Genomic DNA, 27752 nt, shown 5'->3' on the forward strand with positions numbered 1-27752 from the left:
TGGAGTGTCATACGAAGATATGGAGTCATCACTCTCAATCTACGACTGTGGAAAGAGCATAGCTTATTTCAAAATTCGTGAGAATATGTCCCGGTTTTAAGAAATTTATAAAAATGCATCTATTCAGAACCTTTAAACATAGGAATGTCTAGTGCTCAGTGATTTGAAGAAGAAGAGATATAAGCAAAATGAGTCATAAATGCTTCAGAAAACGTTCAACCACTACTAAACTGGCTTACCAATTTAAAAATTTGTTTGTAACTATAGTTTTATTTATTGACCTCATATTCCGCATCCTCACCACAAGGATCAGGCAAATTTTTGACTTGCGTTATCTACACTCCTCATGGAGAATGAGACAAAATTTTGGGCACCTCATCTACACAAAATTGGAAACAGCATCAATTGATGACTGCTTGCATTCTTAACCCTTTGTGGGCGTCTGTATTTATGGTACAAAACCAATTATCCAGTACGTGAACATTGCTGTACACACATAACCTGAGAACCATGTATTACGCCAGTAGGTATGAGTGGATATGGTGCTTCTGCTCCTGCAGCTGTCTGATGATGCAATTCACTCCAGTTTCAGAATCCGCCACAATTACCGACTCACATCCTGACGGCCGCATGTGTCGATTCGCATATCACATACAATGCTGCATTAGATGGTCTGCGAAACTGTTTCTGTTGGTATGTCTCGTGACTTGAAGATCTTGTCGAAAAACAAATAATTTCTTCTTCTCTTAGCATCCGTTGAATGGTGTACCGCAGGTATGTGATTATTATCTTATTTTCTAACAAATCCCGTCAGTGACGCCACACACAAATGTAGCACTCAGGTGCATGCTCAGCCAGCTGCAGCGACTTGCTTAGCTCTATACGATGCCTGCAGCTGACTGTGCTTGAGTTGTTCTGCAGTGGTGCACCTTACGATTACTGGTAGATAATACAAACTGCGGAACTGCGTGACATCGTCATATTACCGTAACTGTGTTCCATACTTGTACACATCGTTCGTTCCACAGCTGTAGACACTGTTGCGGGAGTGTACGACAGAATTTAAATACTGCAGAATTGTCGCTGCATACAGCCGACACTTATTGAAACACATGATAAATTTGGCCACATGTGTGCAGTAAAAATCTACATTTGTTAGAGGTACGATGCTGTCATTTTCACGGAAATATTGTGCATTTGTACACTAAAATCATTCCCATGGGAATGCAACATTCTTCAGGAGTGGAGGCATGCATGAGATTTCTCTCAGTAGTGCAGCTGCAAGCAGCGATTTATAGAAATGTGTGCAATTAAAAATCTTTTCAGTGGAAATGTCACATATGTGGGTATGCTGACAATCTATTTGATGCATTCTGAAGAAAAAAATATTTTTGTTGATCAGCTCCGTTTTATTCTCATGCAGAGAGACAGTGGACATGCAATTTTCAGCTTATAAACGAAGTGACACTACATGTTTTAAATATGCACTCTGCATTTCTTCATGTGTTGTCCATTGGAGGCCTGTAGCATCTGCAGTGAGATTTTTCTTATGTGATTCAAACAGTTTCAGTAAATAGTTTTTCTTTTGTAGTATGTAATCTCTACAGTTTACAGTGTAATATGGATCGGTGAGCGTCTGATTCATAGACAATGACATTCATACTATTAGTGAATTCAAGAATTCGTGTACTAAAACATATTTCATTGCAGTGAGCCCCACTCACTATAACATTATTATATAATATATGATAAGGTATTGTTATCAAATAATGTATGCATATAGTTCAGTATACCCTATACATTTTCATTTATGTATTTACACACATTTTAATCATAGGCTGGTCGCATACTCAGTTTTTCTTTCAAAACTAAAACAAGTAACGAGCAGTACTTAACTTGAATAAGTACTTAGTTTCAACCAAGTTTGATGCCTATGCTGTTAGTTAATAGTGGATGTTAAAACTTCAGATAACTCTTCTATGCACCCCTGACAATGACATCTATCCCTTGCAATTTGGTCCCAAGAATATACATAGGAGGGATTGAACTTTAATAGTGTACACTATTTATTTACACCTCGCACAAAATAGATAAGTCTTTCAAAGTTTTACTGACCTTCAAAGTAGTCACTAGCATTGTGTATAAGCCGTTGCCAGCGATGTGGAAGTCGTAGGTTACTCTTAGCAGTGCCAGTTGTGTTGACAGTTCGAGCGGCGTTGCCTATTGCCAGACGAATTTGTAGCAGTTCTGAAGCGAATGCCGTGAAGTGTTTTCTTCAGTTTAGAAATCAAATTGAACTCACGAGATATAAAGTCAGGGGAGTGCAGTAGGTGGTATAGCACTTAGCAGCCCCATCAGTCAAACAAATCGGTAACAGCTTTCACTGTACATGCTAGAGCATTGTCCTGCAAAATAATGGTCAGGTCCTGTAGAAAGTGTCATCACTTCTGTCTCTAAGCTGTTCAGTTTTGGAACACAACCTACGACTTTTTCAGATTGTGATGCTGTAAGGCACTATTAGTGAGTGTCTATGTTTCTGTGTGGATATTCCATGGTTAGAGGTTCTCTACTACTCAAATGCAGTGCTACGCATTTTTTCTAACATTAGGAAGCAGTATTTACATCACAGTACTATATGCTACTATTGTGATGTAAACTGGTAATCAGGCTTTCCTTCATTTTGCTATAGCGCTGTGTAGAAAGCCATCCAATTCAAGATGCTTCCAGACTTTACAATGCATTAGACATAGAACTACCTAACGCTAAGTCATCTGCAACAGACTTGGGGCAGTAGGGTTCAGAGGTGGTGGCTTGTGTGTCAACCCGTGTCAGTGTCCTGGTGAGAACTGACTTACTGAATGTTGAAATAAACAAGGTTTTAGAAAAACTGTTCCAATTACTTGATTTAGGCATGTAGCGGATGAATGCTATTGCCACTACAGCTCCAACTTTCTGCTACATCAGTAATACTACGACTCTGATCCCTCTGCTTGACAGATTGGCACATTGGAGACGGTACTTACCATCTGGCATTTTATGCAGCCATCAAATGCTTGTTGTCAGTTATGAAATTTACATACACGTATAAACCACATAGTGTAAAATTCGATATACATAACACGTACAGTTACGTGTAAAATAGCACTTAAAATAATTGCTAGACGTTGTGCGTGAAAGCTGTTATATACATTGATATGATACAGTTGAATTCAAACTGAAATGTCTAAGACTTTTTATTTATTAAACCGTTGTCGAATGAAAATAAACTTAGTACAATTACTGATCTTTTACAAAAGGTTAGTATTAAGGAAGCCTCCATAACTACGTCAATATACGAAAGTGTTATTTCTGTGATAAATGTTCGTTGGAAGACGATTGTATTTTGTGAAAACTTAGTAGTTTTATAGAAAATAAATTACAGGAATGGATGTAATTTATAAATGTACTACTGTAACATGCTAAATGTATTAGAATTTGTAATTCATTTAAATAAAATGAAATCATAAGGGTAGGGTATCCAATACGGGTTTTCGACCGCCATTCTTTTGGATGACCTTGCGAGAGAGGGGAAAAAACGGAAAACCAGAAGCAGTAGCTGTCTAGCCTTGGCGGTGTACGTATTGTGACATGCCATGTCTCGTGATGTGAGGCTTCAACAATAAAAACTCAGTGTGAAAGTGCTTAATACTTGGTGTGGCAGTGGTGTACAGTTCCTCAAGTTGTCTCCAGCTTACTTTGAGTCGGAACGCAAGGATATCTGACTAGTTTTATATGATGGAATGTGGAGCCGACGATACAGCAAGTTAACATGGCTACAGCATGGGCGTGTTAGCTATAAATTAATTCCATCACTGAAGATGTGAAGAGCCTATCAAAATTTTCATTCAGCAAGCAACAACTTCAACACCGATATAACTGCAACCAAGAAGGCAAGACATTTCCGTATTAACCGTATTTAGCAGTGCACCACGATGTTACAGTCAACCTCATAGTTTGCCAAAGTTTTAATATATTTTTGGTAAATGTATTTGTTAGAATCAAGTTCCCAAAGTCATACATGGATTCTAAATTCCCTATCCATTTAGTTAAATATAACTTTTCAGTCATTCTGTACACTCAGAAGATCATATTTAATTAATTTTGATGTTACAACACTCTTTCAGTGTTGTATAAAAGTAACTTCCAAGAATAACTGTGTTCCATCATTCTGAAGAGACAAAAAGTATGCCCGCTTTGAGATGTCATTGCAAAATTCAATTTTATGAGACATTGTATCTTTATATTTGCTTTAGATAAATATCAACTTTATGTGATTATTAAAAGTAAAGATGGCAGCCATTAAGCCATGTAAGAATATCATAGTCTGCCTCCATCTTGTTTCCAAGTAGAACTGTTGCCATAAAAGTCATTAAAATAAATTTATTTCTGGCACATTCAAAAACACAAACTGAAAGAAACTATTTAAATTGCTCCTTCAGAGATGGCAATGAAAACAATCTTAATAAATACAGTTTTCTTTCAGTGAATTTGTCATGCAGTAAGGCTACATAGCTGCAAGCTGTTTGCTTTAAGACCAAAGCCAGACAGGTCATACAATGAAGAGCCAAAGAAATTGGAACACCTGCCTGATATCGTATAAGGCTATGTGAGCACGCAGAAATGTCGTAGTACGAGGAGGCATGGACTCGAATATTGTCTGAAGTAGTACTGGAGGGAACTTACAACATGATTCCTGCAGGCATTCCATAAATCCGTAAGATTACGATGGGGTGGAGATCCCTCCTGAAAGCACGTTGCAAGGCATCCCAGATATGCTCAACAACATCATATCTGAGACGTTATGTGGCCAGCGGCAGTGTTTCAACTCCGAAGAGTGTTCATGGATCCACACTGTTGCAATTCTGGACGTGTGGGCTGTCGCATTGTCCTGCTGGAATTGCTCAAGTCCGTCGGAATACACAATGCACATGAATTGATGCAAGTGATCAGATAGGATGCCTATGTACAGTCTTAGACATAAAAACTGGCCGCCGGCCAGCCGCCACAGAGACTAAGTCCGAGTCCTTCACTTAAGGTGGCCAATAAAACTGACGGCTCCTAACTACTCTAAGTCCGGCTATCTGCACAATCTGGCAACACTGTAAGATGCGGAAGTGTTAGGAGGAAGTGTTGCCTACTTCCGAGTTGTTCTCGGACTGGGTGAGCCCATGGTCTAGTAAAGCAAGCACGGTTGCTCAGCGTGTCCGGTCAGAGAGCCGGTTGGCCCCTGTAATAAAAACTGAGTGGAAGGATCAACCACCGAACTTGAACAGGATGTCTTGCGACGTCCGCAACGACCAAACACAACGATCAACAACGAAAAAAAAAAAAAAAAAAAAAAAACGTGGTAATCGTCGTGCATTCTAAACTTGTAGTCGCATTTTCGCGTCCAGTATATATATATATATATATATATATATATATATATATATATATATATATATATACAATTCCGCTGGATAGCTCGTGGCTGCGTTGCCATCATAACAGCTTACGCTCGACCGTTTCCTCGCGCTGCAGCGGCTACCGGCCACCGACCAGACGCCACTCGCCGCATGAAATGCGGCGCCACCCAGGTGAATGCGGCGCGACGCTGTCAATGTATGTATCAACTGTCATTTTCGAATTTGAAGTTCTAATTATCATCTTGCAGTTAAACATCGTATTTTGCGTGTTTGAAAATCATGAACTACAGTTAACCATTGTAAAATTGAGTCGCAAGTGGAAAAAGGTGTAACATCTGCAACGCAACGTTTACTTTTGGTATAACAGAGGGGTGAACGCAGAGGAGGCAGCTAGTAAGATTAGAACTGTGTTTGGAGCGAGTGCTTTTGGGAAAAATACGCCAAAGACCGTTCTGGCAGGAATGATTTTCCACATTAAGGTAGTCTCGACTACTGATATATGTGATAGATTACCATTTTACCATCATGCGACATTTGCATTCAACAGGCAAAGTTCAGAAGTCTGGTGTAGGAGTACTGCATGCTCTAATTCGAAACAACAAAAATCAACGGAGTGAGTATGATTGAACGTCATCAGATCGCTCATTGAGCATTCCTACGCGTTAATTTCCTAAGAAGAAATGAAAGGCTGAGCCCCACCAAAAAACGTAAACTCGAGCAAAGAGTAGTGTGAACATAATATTTTACATCTGATAGCTCCAAACGTGTGTTTTGGGCTACTAATTCTGCCCCAAGGGGTGTGTGCAACACAGCTGGAATTTGTTGCCAACAACATCCAGGGGATTGATAGGAAAGTCGTCTCTCAGGCACTTGAGTAGATAGGGAGGTCCTCTCTCAAGCACTTGTCCCTCTCGTCATATATTCGTAAAATTTTACCCTTACCGCTCTTGATCGATCAATCGTCGAGGCCGTTCATTTCTAGACGAAAATACTCTTAAAACTAGACTGATTTAATGACATTGTTAGAACCAGTGGATTTCTACAGGCGTAGAATTTGTAAACAACTTTAGCATGGTCAGATTGGTTTAGATATCGTGAAAGAAAATTCTGCTACTGACTTATTTCTCTTTGATAATTACTGTTGTGTTTAGTAAACTAATGGAAAATTCAATTAAAATATTCACTGTACTAATACAGAAACATCACGACAGCAGTCTATCTTAATAAAGCGTTGTGTATCTGTAAGATGATTGAGCCTATTTTAACAGAAATTAGTTGGATATTACCGACTTTTGAGTTCGTAAAGATTTCTATTTACTAAATTTCCTGTATCATTCGCAAGTATTATGAAAATGTGTCATTTCATAGATAAATTACGTATTCACAACAACAACAAATATGTCGGCAGAAGACAAAAGTGACTTTATGAGCCAGCCGAAGTGGCCGTGCGGTTCTAGGCGCTACAGTCTGGACCCGCGTGACCACAACGATCGCAGGTTCGAAATCTGCCTTAGGCCTCGATGTGGGTGACGTCCTTAGGTTAGTTAGGTTTAAGTAGTTCTAGGGGACTGATGACCTCAGAAGTTAAGTCCCATAGTGCTCAGAGCCATTTGAACCATTTTTTTGACATAATGAATTTGGCAGTAGCGTGCGGTTTTCGCTCTGACACTAAGGATTACTGAAAGGAGCAAGACGAATATTGCTCGAGCGTTTTCTTATGATTCCCTTACTGAGTTTGTATCTGCCTGCTTGTAGATCTGCTACAAAAGAATTAAAAATCTGGCCTTCAGCGAGTCTCGAAAGGCGAGCGAAAGCAGCTTGCACCTGGCAGCCAAGCATGTTTCTGGGAACTGGTTTTTTCGTAAAGTGGGAAGATATCCTTTTGTGGTTGAATTGTTGGCAGATGTCAGTCAGACGTGTGCCGTTGGCCTAAGCGTTTCGGCGTGTTGAATTTGTACCAATGATTTTTCTATAGGCTTTTCCTGTCCCAAATAAAGAGTTGAAGTCTCCCATTAGTATTAGCACGTCATCTTGGTGAATTTTGCTCATAGTATTTCGAGTGTGTTCCAGAATTTTTTCGACATTTTCGGTGTTTTTCTTATTTTCGATGTTGGTGAGGGCATGAGTATTGATGAGTGTATTTTTTTTACTCTGGCTCTGAATGAGCATAGTCATAAGTCGATTGTTGATGGGTGTGATTTCTTTGACAGAGTTGATGATAGATCTGTTTTCGAGAAATGCAATGCCGAAGATTGGTCCGCTTTTCGCTAGCTTTTGTTGTATTTTGCTCTTGAAGATACAATGATTTCCGTAATGCAAGGTTTCATTGTCAGTTAGTCGTGGTTCTTGAAGAGCAAGGATGAGAATTTTTTGTCGGTCAATTTCTTTTGTGAGATTATTTAGTTTTCGTGTTTGGGTCAATGTATCGATGTTTAGTTTTCAAATGCATGTTTTCTGCTTGTACGGAAATTTACCAGAGATCTTCGATATTCTCTGCCGAGCTGACCTGGACTCCCCAGAATCCGAAAATCCAACTGCCGCCTGTCGACAGCCGGGTTGTGCACCACCTAGGGTAAAGCTGACTTTGCTTGCATAGTTGATGCTTGCTTGTGTTTCATTGGTTTGGCTTCGGTGATACCAGGACCGCACAGGACCAGAAGGTGTTAAAGCCGAGATGAGTGAGCTAACAGACGGTGACCAGAGTACTGGTGATTTTCACTCTGACGTGTCTGGATTTTGGGTTCAACGGATTGAGTAGCCGTTCAGGATTGGTTCACCCCAAGTATTTGATTTCAAAATGGTTCAAATGGCTCTGAGCCGTATGGGACTCAACTGCTGTGGTCATCAGTCCCCTAGAACATAGAACTACTTAAACCTAACTAACCTAAGGACAGCACACACATCCATGCGCGAGGCAGGATTCGAACCTGCGACCGTAGCAGTCGCGCGGTTCCAGACTGAGCGCCTAGAACCGCTGCACCTTCGCGGCCGGCTGTGGAGTTAATACATCTTACTTAACGTAATATGCATGACGTGGGTTGGGTAAAAATTCAGTTTGTAGCTTCCCATCGCATTAAAGTACTTTACAGTCATATTTGATGCAATATTTATTGTGATTGTCACTCTAATGTTAATAGTATTGATTCAGATTGTGCGTGAACGCGAAAACACACACACACACACACACACACACACACACACACACACACACTCACACGCCAACAGTAATTGATTCCAGTGAGGGTGACAACTACTGTGTGTTGAACAACACATGCACCAGTCAATTCCTCAGCTGGTGTTGAGTGGATGAGATTTTTCAATTATCTTGCGTTGCAAGAATTGTAAGGAGGAGACTGAAAGTAAATGGACTTGTATGGTAAAGAGCTGCGACAAAGCAAAGCTTGACCCATTATCGGATAATTGTCTACAGGGGTTTTGTGGACGAGTTTAATTTTAGTAACCAACCCACCCACGATCATTACGTAAGATTTCTCGAAGGCGTAGGGCCATTGATTTCATTATGTCGTCGACAGTGTAGCGTGATGGTTTACTTCCCACAGTACATTTTCTATATTCGTCCAAAGGTCGCTTGCATTTGTAGGTCCACATGGCAATGACCTTGTTACCTCTGCCCAAATGATCTCTATCTGGTTGATGTTCGATGATCTTGGAACAAACGGCAACAGCTTTATCTTCTCTTGGCCCTGAAACCAATTTCGCACTGCTCTGCTATGATGGATGGTGCACTGCTCCTGTAAATAAACTGTTATCTCGTTAGTTCATATATTTATATTTAAATAACGTATTTGTAATAAGCACATTGGATTATTATTTTCCACAGTGTTTAAGAATTCAGACCCTGTCATAGATAAGTGATCTATATTCAACAGTCCGATTAAGAATGCGGTTTACCAAGTCTATCGTATGATGAGAGTCGTAGCCGGATATCCACATTAAGACTGACCGGCTGAATCCGATTAGAACGATCTGGTATCAACATAAAATTACAGAAATCGGATAATTTAAACGGCTGTATTGCAACAATGCTGCGCACGTAAATTCCTATGATGGAGTAACAGGTAGCAACTGTCTAAGAAAAAGTGATAAATATGTCTAATAGCAGCAATGAACGTAATTATAACCTATATGTATGTGATGGAAATATTGAATCGAACAATACACTTCTATTTCAGTGGTGGGAAGATACACCATATCGGATTTGCTGATGACATAATGACAACAACAACAATAATAATAATAATAACAAAAATAATACCAGTAATAATCCCGTGTGGTGGGTAGGGGAAAACCTACCCCATGTGGGTGGTACCGAGGAAATCAAGTACTGCCGGCCGGGGTGGCCGAGCGGTTCTAGGCGCTACAGTCTGGAACCGCGCAACCAATTCGGTCGCAGGTTCGAATCCTGCCTCATGCATAGATGTGTCCTTAGTTTAGTTACGTTTAAAAGTTCTAGGGGAGCCATTTGAACCATTTTGAAATCAAATACTTGGGGTGAACCAAATACTAATACAATCCTAAACTGCTACTCAATCCGTTAAACCCAAAATCCAGACACGTCTGAGTGAAAATCACCTTTACTCTGGTCATCGTCTGTTAGCTCACTCATCTCGGCTGAAAATATTTGCTTCCAAAGGCTTTAACACCCACTGGTCCTGTGCGGTCCTGGTATCACCGAAGCCAAACCAATGAATAAAATGGTGCAGATGGCTCTGAGCACTAGATATGTCGCATCACAAGCCCAGGTGTGACCTCAAACTTGTTGGTAACCACATTATCGATTTTTATGAAGTGTCCTTAGCCTAAGAGCATTGTATTACTGGCTTCGGGGCTGCAATATACAACTACAGAATAGATCACATGTTTGACCCTGCGGAAGACTGTTTACATGTTTTAAATACTTGTTTTCAAATGGTTCAAATGGCTGTGAGCACTATGGGACTTAACATCTATGGTCATCAGTCCCCTAGAACTTAGAACTACTTAAACCTAACTAACCTAAGGACATCACACACATCCATGCCCGAGGTAGGATTCGAAACTGCGACCGTAGCGGTCGCGCGGTACAAAACCAATGAAACACAAGCAAGCATCAACTATGCAAGCAAAGTCAGCTTTATCCTAGGTGGTACACAACCCGGCTGTCGACAGGCGGCAGTTGGATTTTCGGATTCTGGAGAATCCAGGTCAGCACGGCAGAGAATATCGAAGATCTCTGGTAAATTTCCGTACAAGCAGAAAACATGCATTTGAAAACTAAACATCGATACATTGAGCCAAACACGAAAACTAAATAATCTCACAAAAGAAATTGACCGACAAAAAATTCTCATCCTTGCTCTTCAAGAACCACGACTAACTGACAATGAAACCTTGCATTACGGAAATCATTGTATCTTCAAGAGCAAAATACAACAAAAGCTAGCGAAAAGCGGACCAATCTTCGGCATTGCATTTCTCGAAAACAGATCTATCATCAACTCTGTCAAAGAAATAACACCCATCAACAATCGACTTATGACTATGCTCATTCAGAGCCAGAGTAAAAAATATACACTCATCAATACACATGCCCCCACCAACATCGAAAATAAGATAAACACCGAAAATGTCGAAAGATTCTGGAACACACTCGAAAATACTATGAGCAAAATTCACCAAGATGACGTGCTAATACTAAAGGGAGACTTCAACTCTCTATTTGGGACAGAAAAAGCCTATAGAAAAATCATTGGTACAAATTCAACACGCCGAAACGCTTAGACCAACGGCACACGTCTGACTGACATCTGCCAACAATTCAACCACAAAAGGATATCTTCCCACTTTAGGGAAAAACCAGTTCCCAGCTAACATGCCTGGCTGCCAGGTGCAAGCTGCTTTCGCTCGCCTTTCGAGACTCGCTGAAGGCCAGATTTTTAATCCTTTTGTAGCAGATCTACAAGCAGGCAGATACAAACTCAGTAAGGGAATCATAAGAAAAGCGCTCGAGCAAAATTCGTCTTGCTACTTTCAGTAATCCTTAGTGTCAGAGCGAAAATCGTAGGCTACTGCCAAATTCATAATGTCAAAAAAATGGTTCAAATGGCTCTGAGCACTATGGGACTTAACTTCTGAGGTCATCAGTCCCCTAGAACTACTTAAACCTAACTAACCTAAGGACATCACACACATCGAGGCCTAAGGCAGATTTCAAACCTGCGATCGTAGTGGTCACGCGGGTCCAGACTGTAGCGTCTAGAACCGCTCGGCCACTTCGGCCGGCTCATAATGTCACTTTTGTTTTCTGCCGACATATTTTTTGTTGTTGTGAATACGTAATTTATCTATGAAATGCCACATTTTCATAATACTTGCGAATGATACAGGAAATTAAGAAAATACAAATCTTTACGAACTCAAAAGTCGGTAATATCCAACTAATTCCTGTTAAAATGGGCTCAATCATCTTACAGACACACAACGCTTTATTAAGATAGACTGCTGTCGTGATGTTTGCCGGCCGAAGTGGCCGTGCCGTTATAGGCGCTGCAGTCTGGAACCGCGAGACCGCTACGGTCGCAGGTTCGAATCCTGCATCAGGCATGGATGTGTGTGATGTCCTTAGGTTTAACTAGTTCTAAGTTCTAGGGGACTAATGACCTCAGCAGTTGGGTCCCATAGTGCTCAGAGCAATTTTGTCGTGATGTTTCTGTATTAGTACAGTGAATATTTCAATTGCATTTTTCATTAGTTTACCAAACGCAACAGTAATTATCAAAGAGAAATAAGTCAGTAACAGAATTTTCTTTCACGATATCTAAACCAATCTGACAATGCTAGAGTTGTTTACAAATTCTACGCCTGTAGAAATCCACTGGTTCTCTGGCTCTGAGCACTATGGGACTCAACTGCTGTGGTCATAAGTCCCCTAGAACTTAGAACTACTTAAACCTAACTAACCTAAGGACATCACACACATCCATGCCCGAGGCAGGATTCGAACCTGCGACCGTAGCAGTCACACGGTTCCGGACTGCGCGCCTAGAACCGCGAGACCACCGCGGCCGGCTAATCCACTGGTTCTAACAATGTCATTAAACCAGTCTAGTTTTAAGAGTATTTTCGTCTAGCAATGTATGGCCTCGACGGTTGATCGATTAAGAACGGTAAAGGTAAAATTTTACAAATATATGACGAGAGGGACAAGTGCTTGAGAGAGGACTTCATCTACTCAAGTGCCTGAGAGACGACTTTCCTATCAATCCCCTGGATGTTGTTGGCAACAAATTCCGGCTTTGTTGCACACACCCATTGGGGCAGAATTCGTAGCCCAAAACACACGTTGGAGCTATCAGATGTAAAATATTATGGTTCAAATGGCTCTGAGCACTATGGGACTTAACAGCTGTGGTCATCAGTCCCCTAGAACTTAGAACTACTTAAACGTAACCAACCTAAGGACATCACACAAATCCATGACAGAGGCAGGATTCGAACCTGCGACCGTAGCTGTGGCGCGGTTCCGGGCTGCGCGCCTGGATCAGCGAGACCACCGCGGCCGGCAAAATATTATGTTCCCACTACTCTTTGCTCGAGGTTACGTCTTTTGGTGGGGCTCAGCCTTTCATTTCTTCTTAGGAAATTAACGATAAAGGCATCATAACACGCCACCAGTAACATTAACGCGTAGGAATGCTCAATGAGCGATCTGATGACGTGCAATAATACTCACTCCGTTGATTTTTGTTGTTTCGAATTAGATCATACAGTACTCCTACACCAGACTTCTGAACTTTGCCTGTTGAATGCAAATGTCGCATGATGGTAAAATGGTAATCTATCACATATATCGGTAGTCGAGACTTCCTTAATGTGGAAAATCATTCCTGCCAGAACGGTCTTTGGCGTATTTTTCCCAAAAGCACTCGCTCCAAACACATTTCAAATCTTTCTAGCTGCCTCCTCTGCGTTCACCCCTCTGTTATACCAAAAGTAAACGTTGTGTTGCAGATGTTACACCTTTTTCCACTTGCGACTCAATTTTACAATGGTTAACTGTAGTTCATGATTTTCAAATATGCAAAATCCAATGCTTAACTGCAAGATGATAATTAGAACTTCAAATTCGAAAATGACAGTTGATACATACATTGACAGCGTCGCGCCGCATTCACCTGGGTGGCGCCGGATTTCAGGCGGCGGGTGGCGTCTGGTCGGTGACCGGTAGCCGCTGCAGCGCGAGGAAACGCTCGAGCGTAAGCTGTTATGATCGCAACGAAGCCACGAGCTGTCCTACGGAATTGTTTCTGCAATACCTGTTATTGCTGTTGGGTAGAATGTTAAGCGAATTAACTTCCATATTCAATCAGACTCCTAACTTTAGACCGACATGTGGTTAAAAAAAATAAAAAAAAAAATAAAAATACTCTGGCCGCGAACATGCGACTGCAAGTTTAGAATGCACGACGATTACCACTAGACCACCGGCTTACCCAGTCCGAGAACAACTCGGAAGTAGGCAACACTTCCGACTAACACTTCCGCATCTTACAGTTTTGCCAGATTGTGCAGATAGCCGGACTTAGAGTTGTCGGAGGCCGTCAGTTTTATTGGCCACCTTAAGTGAAGGACTCGGACTTAGTCTTTGTGCCGGCTGGCCGGCGGTCAGTTTTTATGTCTAAGACTGTACGTGTCACCTGACAGAGTCGTCGCATCTATATGTATCAGGGGCCCCATGTCACTCCAACTGCACACGCTCCACGTCAATACAGAGCCTCCATCAGCCTGAAGAGTCTCCTGCTGAAATGCAGGGTCCATGGATTTATGAGGTTGTTTCCACACCTATACACGTCTCTCCTCGCGATACAAACTGAAACGAGACTCATACGACCAGGGATAATGTTTCCAGTGATCAACAGTCCAAAGACTGTTGATGGGCCCAGGTGAGGCGTAAAGCTTTGTATCATGGAGTCTTCAAGGGTACACGAGCGGTCCTTGGGATCCGAAAGCCCATATCGACGATGTTTCGTTGAATGGTTCACACTTTTTGGCGGCCCAGCATCGAAATATACTACAATTTGCGGAAGGGTTGCACTTCTGTCACGTTGAACGGTTCTCTTCAGTCGTCGTTGGTCCCGTTCTAGCAGGATCGTTTTCCGGCCGCAGCGATGTCTGAATTTTGATGTTTTACCGGATTCCTGATATTCACGGTACACTCTTGAAATGGTCGTACGGAAAAATCAGCCCTTCATCGCTACCTCCGTGATGTTGTGTCCCATCGCTCGTGCGCCGACTATAACACCACGTTCTAACTCACTTTTTTTCTTTTTTGGTGGTGGTGGTTGTGAGTGTTTAACGTCCCGTCGACAACGAGGTCATTAGAGACGGAGCGCAAGCTCGGGTTAGGGGAGGAAATCGGCCGTGCCCCTTCAAAGGAACCATCCCGGCATTTGCCTGAAACGATTTAGGGAAATCACGGAAAACCTAAATCAGGATGGCCGGAGACGGGATTGAACCGTCGTCCTCCCGAATGCGAGTCCAGTGTGCTAACCACTGCGCCACCTCGCTCGGTTTTCTTTTTTGGTCATCAGTCTACTGACTGGTTTGATGTGGCCCGCCACCAATTCCTTTCCTGTGCTAACCTCTTCATCTCAGAGTAGCACTTGCAACCTACGTCCTCTATTATTTGCTTGACGTATTCCAATCTCTGTCTTGCTCTACAGTTTTTGCCCTCTACAGCCCCCTCTAGTACCATGGAAGTCATTCCCTCATGTCTTAGCAGATGTCCTATCATCCTGTCCCTTCTCCTTATCAGTGTTTTCCACATATTCCTTTCCTCTCCGATTCTGCGTAGAACCTCCTCATTCCTTACCTTATCAGTCCACCTAATTTTCAACATTCGTCTACAGCACCACATCTCAAATGCTTCGATTCTCTTCTGTTCCGGTTTTCCCACAGTCCATGTTTCACTACCACACAAGGCTGTACTCCAGACGGACATCCTCAGAAATTTCTTCCTCAAATTAAGGCCGGTATTTGATATTAGTAGACTTCTCCTGGCCAGATATGCCTTTTTTGCCATAGCGAGTCTGCTTTTGATGTCCTCCTTGCTCCGTCCGTCATTGGTTATTTTACTGCCTAGGTAGCAGAATTCCTTAACTTCATTGACTTCGTGACCATCAATCCTGATGTTAAGTTTCTCGCTGTTCTCATTTCTACTACTTCTCATTACCTTCGTCTTTCTTCGATTTACTCTCAAACCATACTGTGTACTCATTAGACTGTTCATTCCGTTCAGCAGATCATTTAATTCTTCTTCACTTTCACTCAGGATAGCAATGTCATCAGCGAATCGTACCATTGATATCCTTTCACCTTGTATTTTAATTCCACTCCTGAACCTTTCTTTTATTCCCATCATTGCTTCCTCGATGTACAGATTGAAGAGTAGGGGCGAAAGGCTACAGCCTTGTCTTACACCCTTTTTAATACGAGCACTTCGTTCTTGATCGTCCACTCTTATTATTTCCTCTTGGTTCTTGTACATATTGTATATGACCCGTCTCTCCCTATAGCTTACCCCTACTTTTTTCAGAATCTCGAACAGCTTGCACCATTTTATATTGTCGAAAGCTTTTTCCAGGTCGACAAATCCTATGAAAGTGTCTTGATTTTTCTTTAGCCTTGCTTCCATTATTAGCCGTAACGTCAGAATTGCCTCTCTCGTCCCTTTACTTTTCCTAAAGCCAAACTGATCGTCACCTAGCTTCAATGCATGAACTGTTAAGCTGATTGTGCGATAATTCTCGCATTTGTCAGCTCTTGCCGTCTTCGGAATTGTGTGGATGATGCTTTTCCGAAAGTCAGTGTTGTCAGGTCCAGAATGAAATCATCAGAAGCACTCATGCTACTTCTACCGCCATCCATCATCCGGAAGTCAAGTTCCTCTGCAACCAATCGATAGGCAGGAATGTGGAATCCACGGCAGCTAAAGAGCACAACGTATGTGGCTCCATTCGCAGCTCATATAGAGCTTGCAGTCGAGAACGTTATCAGAGTACTCCTTGGCAACAAAGAGGTTTCTGCGAAGAAACGAAAAACATAGCAATGTGCAGTTCCATGCTACCAGAAGCTCTCATCCTAAGCATCATATAGGATTTGGTTTTTCCCTTACCTTCAGTAAGATGTACTATAAATTACTGATTAGTTGCTATCAACTTTCAGATTAACACTGATTCTGTTGCTATCAAAGTTCAGACTAAGACTGATGTAACTTACAGCAACACAGTGCCTCTTAGTTATAGCTGGTAGACTGGATACATCTATATTTTATGTAGGAGTGAACTAATAACAACCAAAGCTGGGCAATCACCTCTTACACCCTACTGACATATACAACCAGGGAGGTGTATTACACTACCGTATTTATATCCACGTCTATCACCTTCGACTCTAATGTCTTGTATCACTATTTTGAATTGCTAGATATTGAAAACAAACAGTTTACAAGAAAATAATATTATTTACTAGCTCACAAACCTGGCGTTGTCTGTAATTTCATTTTGCCACTTTTCTATGAGAAACAAAAAAAAATAAGGAACTATGTTTGTAGTGATGTATCAAAAAGTTTCATTACCATGTATTCGTGGAAAAAACTTTAACATACTTAGAAAATCATACAAAGAAATATACAAGTACAGTATCCAGATCAAAAAACATGGTCCAAACAGATACTGTACCCTGGGTGCAGCTACACTGCATGTCCACAACGCGATTTTGTAAATGTCTCTATTTTAACGCCTGTTCATAACTCTGTAGAAGGCGTCGTTTTCACCTACAACCGTTTGTGCTTAGCAGTTGACAGCTGACAACAGCACTGGCAGGTGTCCTTTCCTTACGCTGACTCGACTGTAGAAGAGTCTTAGTAGGAAGGAATAAATGTATTAAAACTTCATGGATGGTTCAGCACTCTTTTTGCGTACTTCAGTGTTTATGATGTCATACTTCCTGAATTATGTATGATGACATGATATAATGTTACAGATGCCTTAAGCGGCACATGCAGATTGAAATTATGAGGACAACACAATCACCGAGTCACCAGGTAGAGAAAATGCCCAACCCGGCCGAGACTCGAACCCCGGAACCCGTGTTCCAGAGGCAGCAACACTATCCACTAGACCACGGGGATAAGTGTACCAAGTATGGTTGAAATCAGTAGAGTAGATTAGGAGGAAATAGATACACATATACATGTGTGTAACGTGATAGATTTATAAACATAGATAGATTTACATTACATACTGCAATATTCCTTTGCAAATAATTGCCACCTAAATTTGAAAAATTCAGCTTCATCTATTGCATAATTATTTAGGTGATAGATCGCTGTGGTGCTGTCTGTGGACACAATACGTTATTTAATTCGATTACTACAATCACAGACTCTATCTCTCAATTAATAAAATGTATCTCTATATATGTAAGCAATTTTTTCTTAACAAATTATTCATTGTAATTTCCAAAAATGTACTCGTAATGATGAGAAACTCTAAGTTAATTTATTATACACTACATGATCAAAAGTATCCCGACATCCCCAAAAACGTACGTTTTGCATTTAGGTGCATTGTGCTGCAACCTGCTGCCAGGTACTCCGTATCAGCGATCTCTGTAGTCATTAGACATCGTGAGAGAGCAGAATGGGGCGCTCCGCGGAACTTACGACTTTGAACGAGGTCAGGTGACTGGGTGTCACTTGTGTCATACGTCTGTACGCGAGGTTTCCACACTCATAAACATCTCTAGGACCACTGTTTCGGATGTGATAGTGAAGTGGAAACGTAAAGGGACACGTACAGCACAAAAGCGTACAGGCGGACCTCGTCTGTTGACTGACAGAGACCGCCGACAGTTGAAGAGGGTCGTAATGTGTAATAGGCAGACATCTATCCAGACCATCACACAGGGATTCCGAAATGCATCAGGATCCACTGAAAGTACAATGACAGTTACGCAGTAGTTGAGAAAACTTGGACTTCAAAGTCGAGGGGCTGCTCATAAACCACACATCACGCCGGTACACAACACGGTACGCAATGTGGCTATCCAATGGCTGGGTGTGAGTACGGCGAATGCCAGGTGAACGTCATCTGCGAGCGTGTGTAAAATTCGGAGGCGGTGGTGTTATTGTGTGGTCTTCTTTCTATGGAGGGGGCTTGCACTCCTGGTTGTTTAGCATGGCACTATCACTACACAGGCCTACATTGATATTTTAAGCAAATTCTTGGTTCCCACTGATGAAGAGCAATTTGGGGATGGCGATTGCACCTTTCAACACGATAGAGCACCTGTTCATAATGCACGGCCTATGGTGGAGTGGTTACATTACAATAACATCCGTGTAATGGACTGGCCTGCACAGATCCCTGACTTGAATCCTGTAGAATACCTTTGGGATGTTTTGGAACGCCGACTGCGTGCCAGTCTTCATCGACCGACATCGATACCTCTCCTCAGTGCATCAGAATGAGCTGCCACTCCCCAAGTAACCTTCCAGCGCCTGATTGAACTAATGCCTGTGAGAGTGGAAACTGTGATCAAGTCCAAGGGTGGGCCAACACCATACTGAATTCCAGCATTACCGATAGAGGGCACCATGAAGTTGTAAGTCATTTTAAACTAGGTGTCTGGATACTTTTGATCACATAGTGTATGTCATTTTTAGTATGAGTGTTATTGTTGGCAGGGTAGGGTAGAAACAAATAAGAACATTCTTTTGGAGAATATTTTTACATCTATATATATTTTACGTCATCAGACGCTATCATTCAGTTTTATTGCTGTATTGTCCAAATAATTGTTGTCCATATACCTTGAATTCCACCTGAGTCATATTCAGACCCACAGGTGCAATTACGATCATTGGCATTCCTTTCCTTCAGTTAACTTAGCTCCCTCAGATTTGTTGCTTATAGGGTTTTTAAATGCATATTTTCATCCTGATTGTATACAGACATTTACACACCGTTCTAATTTATTTATCTTTGCACTATGCACACATAAATGGTCAATAAAATCACAGCTTGGAGCTCTGACATCAGGACGCCAGTGGCAAATCCAGTTTACCACAGTCACCAGACTAGAATGTTTAATGTATATGACTACGCTATCAAATTTTAATTGAAGTGGTGCTTCTCCATACATATCGAAATATTGACCCCCCATCCCATATCATACTGATGTTAGTAGCAGTAAATGAGGGTTGCATCCTGTTGTCATCTTTCTCTCTATGAACTCTATCATACTACACAGACACTCCCATTTGTACCACACATACTGCAGTCTAGTTCTTAGCTGTTGAGCATTCTCTGTTTCTATTAGTAGATCAAAGCCACTGTGACGTGCTAATCTTACATTCACATGTATAGATCCACTTGTAATCAAATGGTATATATTGGAAAATAGCAGTATTCTGCTAGCATTTAGCTGAGACTCCAGTTCTGGCCGTGGCTGTGCTGCTGCCCAAACAGGTGAGACATTTAATCCAAAGTCGCTAGTCTGCTACACAATACTGCAGTGCCTGCATGTACGATGTAATGTTCCTTCAGACGTACATGCAATGTGATATTTGTCTCCCAATACCAGGCTAGCGACCTTCGGTTCAGTGTCTTCCCTGTATGGGAATTACAGTAACTGTATGAGCGTAGGTTAATGACACGTGTACAGCGACTTATGGAAGTTTGTGTCTGGCTGTGAAGCACCCACAGACAGCCAAATTGTTAAGGCGACCAAACGCAACAGGCGGAAAATCTGGGACAAAGTCCCAGTGTGAGACAAATTTTCAGTGTCGTCATTCCATTCTACAGTTGTGGGTTGCTTGATTCAAAACTGCAATTACATTTCAGACACGCGTACGTGTCTCAAGGAAACTGGCGTTGTACCTCTTGCAAACATGGGAACTGTTATATTATACAAGAAAATTGCTCCGTGGATGGGAAGCCAAGCTCACATGCAATTGGTGCTCGCACGCCATGCAACAACTGGACAAGAGCATCACATTTACATGATGATGTTACACCACTGACCTGTTTATGTTAAGCATCACAATTTTTAATAGATTTCTTGGTACATGTGCAAATTAATTAGATAACTGCCACGAAGTTCTGGGGATGGGGTTAGCAGGCTGTGCAAGGCTTCAGGTGTTGCAGCGGGCAGGGGTTGCTGGACATGGTGAGTTTGGGATGTGTATGGTGGGGAGAGCACAGAGTGCAGGGTCAGTGGGGTGGAGGATGGGGGCAGGAGGACTGAGGGTGTGGGTTATTGGGTGTCAGAGGGGTGTGGGATGGCATATAGTGAGGATGGTATTCAAAAGAGAGTGACATGATGATATAACGGCCTTCGTGCCACTGTCAAGATGTGATGATGTTAGAAAGATTTGTTCGGAGTTGTATGTTATATTCGATTGCCTAAATTTCTGTCATCAACTCTCTGCTGTGTCTTAATTTACAGTGTATAATAATAATAATAATATTGTATGTCTCAACGATCTTGTGCAAGTCTTTCAATCGGATCCCCACTCAAATTCTACTGGGGACAGTGGACCTACAGCTTAGTTGCAATTCAGACAACATTTCATTCCTGAGGGATCTTCGTATTATTAAGAAGTGAATGCTAGGTTGAAGGTAAATTCGAAAACTTCTGTCATTTACCTGGGATTCTATCCTGCCTACTCTCAGTTTATAGGTATGGGTCTTAGCTCTAGACCACCAGGCCCGTATATGTTTTTGATGTAGGCAGTCTGCCATTCATGCCTTCCCATATGTGCATGTGCATGTGTACATACATGCATTTATTTGTTAGTGTATCTTCTGGTTTTCTTTCTATACTCCGACTGATAAGATTACGTGTACTTGGAATTCCAACTGCTACAAAAGAACCTCAAAAAGTAAGTCATACATTATTATGGCTGTACCATTAACTTCTTTTTAATGCTGCACTACACTTCAGAATGACTCACATACAGTACACAGTTTTTAAACGTAACCACAAAGTTTCTGAAAATAACAGCCAAAACGGTCTGTCAATCGTTCAAGTCCTCGACGACAGAAATCCACTGACTGGTCACACAGTCATTCGAGAACCACTGTGTGAAAGTTTCATGGTTGGAAATCTAACTTCCCTCCTCTTCCAACAGATGCTATTTCAGCTTACCGAAAATATTGGTAACCATCGTCTGTGGTCGATGCCAATGGCCTTTTCCCTGATCAGTATCATTCATGTCTACACAGCCTTGATCAATTTTGTGGCACCATTTCGTCACGGTTGGACGCAGTTTTGCTGTTGGTCCACTTGCAGCAAGAAATGCATGATGAATCTTTGAGCAGTTTAGATATTTTTTTCCAATAAGAATTGTACTCTTCCAAGTACTACAGCTTTAGAGTATGTTAACATTTGCAGCTCCTTTCCACTTTCCACTCTGATTCACTTGTTTACCATACCTTAGCAGTGCTGTGTCTGCAGGATACATGGACCATATACGCTCTTCTGAAATTTGTCATCCTTGTTACATAGTCGTCTTCGTGTTGTGGAGGCTGGATTAGATGTGAATCTGTGATACACACCTGCACAATTTTATACTGGCTGAGAGTCCTTGTATCCACGCCACAGTATGATTTAAGTGTGTGTTCTAATATGTCAGTAACAATGTTATTAATTCACATGAGCCTTCAGTTCACAGACACGTTGATGACAATCAGTGATTGTGGAAACGCTGTACATTTTCAAATCAGTGGTCAAAGAAGCATGTATACAATGTTCCACGTCCTTACACCATTATAAAATAACTGTGGATTCAGAGGTACGTAATTTCTCCCTCGAAAGACAACAATGTGGCCCATTTATCCCTCCTCTGGACATTCCCTTTCCTTCTGCCTTTATTATTTCTCACATGTTACATGCAGGTCTGTAGCACCAGATAACTTATTTCAACAGACCTAACTCTCCATCATCTCCATGTAGACGTTTTTACAGTATCACTAAGTTAAAGACAAATAGGTAGAAAAGAGATCTCATGCAAATAACCCTATTAGTAACCATAGGACATTGTGCAAACAACCCTGTATTCTTATAGTTATCCTGGGACGAGAGTCACTGTGTTGAAATTCAAAACTTCTACAAATGGAAGGAATTTGAGAATATTGTTCAGTGCAGAGAACTAGCATATATTCAACAATATTTTAATACCGAAGGTTTTTTTGATTCCAATACTTGCACTATGTGCACAGCCAGAAAAACGGTAATTCATAATCAATACATGAGCTCTTTAAAACTCTACACAGTATAAATAAAGACAAAGTAAATGCACCAGAATGACGAATGATTGCTTTGTACCACGTACGATTACTCAATAAATCGCAATATGAAACGTTTCCTGCAGTATATGTTAAAGAATAATACACTGACGTCTTCCGTAGAATTTTAATCGTATTTTTCGTATGATCAATTACGGAAGAAAAATTTTACTGGCTACGACTATCTGGACCGGGTCAGCTTCAACGCGCCACTTTCGCGCTACGGGACAGTAATACAGAAATGGAGAGTAAATATGGAGACGAACAGTCGCATTTTACGCCACTTTCAGAAAAAAATCAAGCATTAAATAGCCCCTTTGTTCGCACGAAAATGTTTCGTTAGCAGAGCTAATGGGCGGCTTTGTTGTAAATTTCTGAGAAAAGTCAAATAGGGGATTCTGCGGAAGTGGTTCTTGCGAATAGTAATAAATGGCGAACCTTTGTTCTCCCGGGCGGCAGCTTTAGGTCGGTTGAAGAAAGGCAGGAAGGATGGACTACAAAGTTCTCTGTCGATAACGAGCCCATTAAACGCAGAGGACTATCTGTATACGACAACCTTTTCTTTTCAGTCTTCTAACTTGACTGATGCAGCCCACAACGAATTCCTCTCTTATAGCAACCTCTTCTATCAGAACAGCTGTTTTATCGTATGTCCTCATTTATTGGTTGGGTGCACTCCGAGTTTTTACATTCTATAGCGGTCTCTAGTACCTTGGATGTTATTCGCTGACCTCTTAACCAACGCCCTATTACCCTGGCCGGTCGTCTTGTCATTACGTGATTTGCATTGTTGCCAGATTTCTCCCTCCATTTTCCCTATGACATCATGTGCTGTTTTCAGATGGTATCAACCCATCCCTAAGGATGGGAATCATGACGGGGTGGCCTCCCTCCCACAGGCATCTTGTATCATTCACCTGTACATACTTTAATTTTTGAGCCACCATCCTCCACACACATTTTATCTCTGCTAGTAGTGAACTGTTCGCTCCAATAACAGCTGAAAATGCATTAACTACTTAGTTTCTACCACAATGACAATAAATGAAAACGTGTGAACTGTTAAATCTCTCTCCCTGAACTGTTAAATTTAATCTCATGTAAACTGTGCTAAGTTTCTTTTGAAATAGCAGAAACTGCATTCATATATAAACACATTGTTATTATATATTTCTGTACTTTACAAACTGTGGAAAACATGTCATTATCGTTAAAACATTATCATTCTTTTGTATCTGCATCAATCCCATTCATCGCTCTGCAATAGTTTACAAGTACCGTAACTGGTTTTATGCACTTTAAATCCAGCATGTAATTCACACAAACCAATTGAAGCACTAATAGACTTAGGAATGCCATCTGCAAACTCCTCTTGTATGGAATTGCTTTTTATAGAAGTAATACTGACAGCTTGGGTGAACTACACGTACACAGACATATATACACATCTAACCCTTCCCCCCACCCCTTCATCGTCATCTTTATGTTCGAATACATGCATCATAGTATCATCAGAGGCTGATTCAACATATATCTTGACCACTGACTGAGTCCGTCTTTGGTGATTCATATTGCAACATAGAAGCCACGTAGGTGTGCACCACTTGGATGCTTTAAATATATGCACTGTGTTGGGTCTTGAGACGTTAACATTATCGTATCACCGCCAAACATGTCGATAATGGAGAACCTATTCCTGCTGAGAATGTTTCGAGAGAATGGATTGTATTTTGCTGTCAAGCAATCCTCGTAGTATTTCAGCTTGGTGCATAGTTGATTCCATTACATCAGTGAAGCTTACCTTTGCACCCACCAAACGTTCTTTATTTCTGCATCATCAGATAAAACCTACATGGTAAAAATCAAAGATGAGTGTCACAACATTTTGACAATGATAAATTAAACAAGGAATTTCTAAAATCCACTCACAATGTTAATCACACACTTACGCGTCACGCTTAGTCAAGATTTACTATTCAGTGAATACTATCAGTACTATGACGTGCAAAAGGTATCGAAGACACTTTCCATTCTTTGTAACGTGGGTATCTTTGAGAATAGCAGACGTCTCTTGGCCAGGAATGCTTGCTTTCTCTGTCCATCGTGGGTTATTTTGATGGTTAGGTAACAGAACACCTTAACTTCGTCTACTCTGTAATCATCAATTCTGACGTTAAGTTTCTTACTATTCTCATTTATCCTACTTCACATTACTTTCGTCTTTCTTCAACTTATTCACAAACCATATTCTGCACTCGTTAGACAGTCTATTCCATTCATCAGATCCTATTACTCTTCTCCACATTCACTGAGGACTGAAATGCCATCAGCGAATCTTATGACTGATATCATTTCACCTTCGTTTCATTTCCGTCGTTGTTTCTTCGATAAACTGATTGACCAATAGGGGCAAAAGGTTACATCGCTGCCATACATCCTTTTAACTCTGAGTACTTTGTTCTTGTTCCTGTAGTTCTATTGTTACCTCTTGGTCCTTGTATACACTGTGTATCACTCGTCTTCCTCTTCAGCTTAATAGTAATTTACTCATAATTCGAACATTTTACACCATTTCACACTGCCGAACGCTTTTTTCAGCTCGACAAATACTATGAAAATGTCTTGTTTTCCTTCAGTCTTGCTTCCTTTATCAAACGCAGCGTCAGAACTTTCTCTCTGGTGCCTTTACCTTTCCTGAAGCCAAACTGATTGTCGTCTAACAGGTGCTCCGTTTTCTTTTCCATTCATCTGTATATTCTTCTTGGCAACAACTTGGATGCAAGAACTGTTATGTGCGCAATATTTCTCGCTCCTGTCGACTCTTGCAATCTTCGGAATTTTGTGTATAATATTTCTCCGAAAGTCTAATGGCCTATCACCAGTCATACATTGTACTCACTGACGTAAATAGTCGTTTTGTTGTCACTCCTCCCTCCCTCCTCTCCACCACCGAGCAAGGTGGCGCAGTGGTTAGCACAGTGGACTCGCATTCGGGAGGACGACGGTTCAATCCCGCGTCCGGCCATCCTGATTTAGGTTTTCCGTGATTTCCCTAAATCGCTCCAGGCAAATACCGGAATGGTTCCTTTGAAAGGGCATGGCCGACTTCCTTCCCCGTCCTTCCCCTATCCGATGAAACTGATGTCCTCACTGTTTGGTCTATTCCCCCAAACAACACAGCCCAACTCCTCCTCTCCCAATTATTCTAGAAATTCCGATGGAATGTTATCTATCCCTTCTGCCTTATTTGGTCTTCCAAAGCTCCTTTAAATTTTAATTCTAACATTGGAACCCATATCTCTTCCGTATCGATTCCTGTTTCTACCTGTATCACGTCATGAGACAAGCTCTCCCACTCACAGAGGCCGCCTTCATTGTACTCTTGCCACAATCATACAGCTAAAAAGTGATGACCTTCACGTTGTCCAGATGTCACACAACCTCTCACTAGCGACGGCCGCTCTCTCGCACAGCTTTGAAACACCAAAAAATTGGCTCTAAGCACTATGGGACTTAATATCTGAAGTCATCAGTCCCCTAGACTGATGACACATTCATGCCCGAGGAAGGATTCGAGCCGGCGACCGTAAGAGCCGCGCGGTTCCGGACTGAAGTGCTTAGAACCGCTCGGCCACAGCGGCCGGCTTTTGAAACACCATGTAATAACGTAGCGAGAACTGTCATCCTAATTTAGTTTGATTCGATGCCTAACCAGGTTACACACATTGCGTTGCCAGAGATGGGAGCTATGTGTTTTAAATATCGTATGATTTGGAAATCCCAAAATCACCGACATATTCGTCGTCCTATACTGCACACGTACGGTAATTGAACTTCTTTATTTTCCATCCTTCCTGTTGTGGCAATTTTAATAACGAACGGTGTATTTAATTCAGATTGAATGCGAATGCAGTATTTAGACTTCTGGAATAGAGTAAGAAGGTACAACAATGGACAGTTTCATGCAATAATCGATTGTCAGAATTCTTCTGTCATGAGTGAAGTAAGACGTTGCTCTTTACGGTCTGTGAAATAACTTCCTCTATTGAAGAAAGAATTGAAATTGTGAAAGCAAATGTGAAAACGGGTACGATTACGGGAACTCGCGAAATTTTCGTGGTTAAGTATCCGTGTAGACGACTAGCAGCAAAGAGAGCTATACAGAGTCTGTATAAAAATTGGCGCACCTACGAATCTGTGCAAAATGTAAAAACGATAAATAATTCCTTCCGTTCGCACACGAGAAGTTTTGCAGACATTAGCCGAAGAATTATTCAGAGCCCAGAGAAGTCTACACGCAAACTGGTCCAACAGGAGCTTGCTACTAGGAGGAGTTACCAGAGGATATTGAAAAGTCTTAATTTGGAGCCACATACTGTAACGGTAGTGCAGCAGTTATGGGAAGATGACAGTCAGAAACGTGAAGACTGACTGATTGATTGAATTACATCAACGATGTTTTGTTAGATCCTTCCCATTACATCATGTGTAGTGAACCATGGTTTCATCTTTCCCGTCTCGTGAATTCACAGAACACGTGCTACTGCGCAACGGGCAACCCCACGCTCGTGTGTCAGCAACCACTCCATGCTGAAAAAATCTTGTTTGGTGTGGTGTAATAGAAACGTGCATCATTGGACCGATAGTTTTTGACACTATCCTAAACATGGTCCCATATAAGGAAATTTTTGGTATATTCTGTGATCTACTTACTGAATATGAAGGGTAATACTGCGTTTTCCAGCAAGATTAGACAACATGCCACACGTCTGAGATCTTCCTGAAACGAGTCCGTGCCGTCTTCACTGAGGAGCCGGCCGGAATGGCCGAGCGATTCTACGCGCTTCAGTCTGGAACCGCACGACCGCTACGGTCGCAGGTTCGAATCCTGCCTCGGGCATGGATGTGTGTGATGTCCTTAGGTTAGTTAGGTTTAAGTAGTTTCTAAGTCTAGGGG

The sequence above is a fragment of the Schistocerca piceifrons genome, chromosome 4 (assembly GCF_021461385.2).
Source record: "Schistocerca piceifrons isolate TAMUIC-IGC-003096 chromosome 4, iqSchPice1.1, whole genome shotgun sequence".
Taxonomy (NCBI): Eukaryota; Metazoa; Arthropoda; class Insecta; order Orthoptera; family Acrididae; genus Schistocerca; species Schistocerca piceifrons.